We start from the raw sequence: 3,137 nt of genomic DNA, 5'->3' as shown, positions 1-3,137 counted from the left end.
TAGAGTACGGGTTTTTGATGTTTGTCTCTTTCTTACTGTTTATTCATTGTCACATGCTGTTTTTATTTTGTTTTTTAATTATGTAAAGCACCTTGAAATGCCTTGCTGCTGAAATGTGCTATACAAATAAAATTTGATTGATTTTGATTGATGAGGCCGGAGGTGGGTGTCTGTGATGTGCCTGCTGGAGCTCCCGTTCCAACTGGGTTACAGATAGTCGGACTGAACGAAAGAGAATTTATCCCTCTGTCTCGGGGTTAGGAGCGTCTTTAGCACCGTCATGGATCCAGGAAAGGGCATCAGCCTTGACATTTTTCTCTCCAGGTCTGTAGGTGAGAGAAAAAGAGAAATGCGAAAAAAAATAGTGCCCACCTGGCTTGATGGGAGTTGAGCCGTCTGGCGGTCTTGAGGTACTCAAGGTTCTTATGGTCCGTCCAAATCACGAAAGGCTCCTTGGTTCCCTCAAGCCAATGCTTTCATTCCTTCAGGGCCATCTTGACCACCAACAGTTCTCTTTCCCCCACATTGTAATTCCTCTCTGCGCTGGAGAGACTCCTGGAGAAGTAGGCACATGGATGAACTTGATTGTCCTCGTCGACATGACTGAGAACAGCTCCAACACCTGTGTTGGAAGCGTCAACCACCACAATGAACTGCCGATTGCTGTCAGGAGAGTGGAGGACAGGAGTTTGGACAAACAGGCCCTTGAGTTTGGTGAAGGCTGCTTCAGCGTGCTCATTCCAAAGAAACCTGGTCTCGACTGAAGTAAGGGCATGGAGAGGTGCAGTGACTTGACTAAAGTTCTTTATGAATTTGCGGTAGAAATTAGCGAACCCCAGGAATCGTTGAAGCTGCTTCCTATCCTTGGGGGTGGGCCAATCATTCACGGCGAAGAATTGATTAGGAGAAATATTGAAACCTAAGAATGACATTGATGACTGGTGAAACTCACATTTCTCAGCTTTAACACACAACCGATTCTCCATGAGGCGCTGCAGTACAAGGCGGACATGTTTCTGATGTTCAACAGGGTTTTTGGAATAAATGAGTATATCATCCAGATATACGAAATCAAACTGTTTAATCATGTCTCATAATAAATCGTTGACTACTGACTGGAATACTGCAGGTGCATTGGTAAGACCAAAAGGCATTACAAGGTATTCATAATGACCGGACAGTTTTCATAATGACCGGAAAAGCAGTTTTCCACTCATCTCCCTCTCTGATGTGAATGAGGTGATAGGCATTATGGAGATCGAGCTTGGTGAAAAAACTGGCTCCCTGAATAAGATCAAAGGCTGAGGACATTAACGGCAACGGGTATTTGTTTTTAATAGTGATGTTATTCAAGCCTTGGTAGTCAGTGCAGGGTCTTAAGGAACTATCCTTTTTGCTGATAAAAAAAACCCCTGCACCCGCAGGCGAAACAGATGGACGAATGATGCCAGCCTGCAAACTCTCTTCAATATATTTATTCATAGCCAGATTTTCAGGGTGAGATAAAGAGAAAAGCCTCCCTTTAGGTGGCACTGAACCAGGGAGGAGGTCAATGGGGCAATCATAGGGTCTATGAGGAGGTAGCGAGGTGGCCTTAACTTTATTAAAGACCTCTTTGAGATCATGGTATTCCAGAGAGACTTTGGAGATGTCAAGATAAATTTCTTTGATGACCTCAGGAGGAGAGGACACAACCACGGCGTCAAGGAGACATGAGGAAGAGCACTGATCCACAAGAGGTCTGTGACACTGGCATTAACTATTGGATATCACATGAACATAAATAAAACTTTCAGGAAATAATAATAGAATATACTTCTACAAATTAATAACTTTTCGAGCTAATCCAGTTCAAAGAAAGAAAAATCCACTGATTGTCACACACCTGAGTGTGCAAAATTTGTTCTCCGCATTTGACCCATCCCCTGAGGGAACGGTGAGCAGCAGCGGTGCCGCGCTCGGGAATCATTTGGTGATTTAACCCCCCAAATCCAAACCTTAATGCTGAGTGTCAAGCAGGGTGGCAATGGGTCCCATTTTTACAGTCTTTGGTATGACCCAGCCAGGGATTGAACCCACAACCTCCCAGTTTCAAGGCAGACACTCTACCACTAGGCCACTGAGCTGGTGAAAGACAGTGTTCCCATACCGGGAGTCGAACCCGGGCCGCCTGGGTGAAAACCAGGAATCCTAACCGCTAGACCATATGGGACCTAAAAGAACCACCTCCTTCGAGCCGGCAACCACAGCCAACTGACCTCAGTAAACACAAAAATAACAATAATTCAGTCAATTTAACAAATATTGTGCTCAGATTTTGTCTGGCAGTTGAGAGGTCTCAAGTTGTAGGTTGGAACCCAGAATGCAGGCAGACTCAAGAACTCAAAAAAAACCAAACAGATTTATTGACAAAAGCCAAACAAATAGCTGACGTGGCAGCAAAACTTACAACCAAAGAAATTACACATAGAGTCACAAGGAGACACAAGGAGATGACCTGACTGTGGCACAAGACCAGCAAACACCAACAGCAACAAAAAGCCAGGGAGGATATGATGGAAGTGACTGACTATGAAGGCTGAGGGTGAGTGGGAGATCGACTACAGCTGGAGTAACAAGTAATGGGGAAGAGGTGAAGTGAGCATGGCAGGCTGGCTGGAAAACTACTGAGATGAGGGCATTTGACTAGTGGCACAGGTTATACAGATGGCAAAGGGAGCAGAACTATACAAGAGCATATTATAAAGAAACACAAAGAACAAACTTAACACAAGGAACAGAAGAATGCAAACATAAAAATTAAATGCAGAAGTTCAAAAAAAATCTCAAAAATACCCAAATCCCGATAGTAATAGCTGAGTAAACATATTGTGCAAGACTCTTGCTTAAAACTTAAGCATTATCTCTTAGAGTCAACCATTTTTGTTTGTTATCAAAATATCTCACACACCACCAAATTTTAATAAAACATTGCAAAACAATTTAAAGGATGTAGCTCTAAAGCTGATTAACTTTTGGAGTGAGTCCAATTTATGGCGGCCGCCACAACTGTGGACATTAGCCAAAACAAAAATTGTTACAACTAAGTCAATGTTATAGACACTGAGCTTAAATTGGATGTGGTAGAAGCTTGACAT

General features: G+C 43.2%; 1 non-coding gene across 1 annotated transcript; it reads right to left on the bottom strand.

Annotated features, from left to right (window-relative positions):
• Positions 1-2,140: 2,140 nt before the first annotated feature.
• trnae-uuc lies at positions 2,141-2,212 on the bottom strand. The gene has a single exon. It is a non-coding gene; the product is annotated as a tRNA-Glu (tRNA).
• Positions 2,213-3,137: the final 925 nt, after the last annotated feature.

This window comes from Kryptolebias marmoratus, linkage group LG10 (assembly GCF_001649575.2).
Source record: "Kryptolebias marmoratus isolate JLee-2015 linkage group LG10, ASM164957v2, whole genome shotgun sequence".
Lineage (NCBI taxonomy): Eukaryota > Metazoa > Chordata > Actinopteri > Cyprinodontiformes > Rivulidae > Kryptolebias > Kryptolebias marmoratus.
This window is presented reverse-complemented; position numbering and strand designations above follow the sequence as displayed.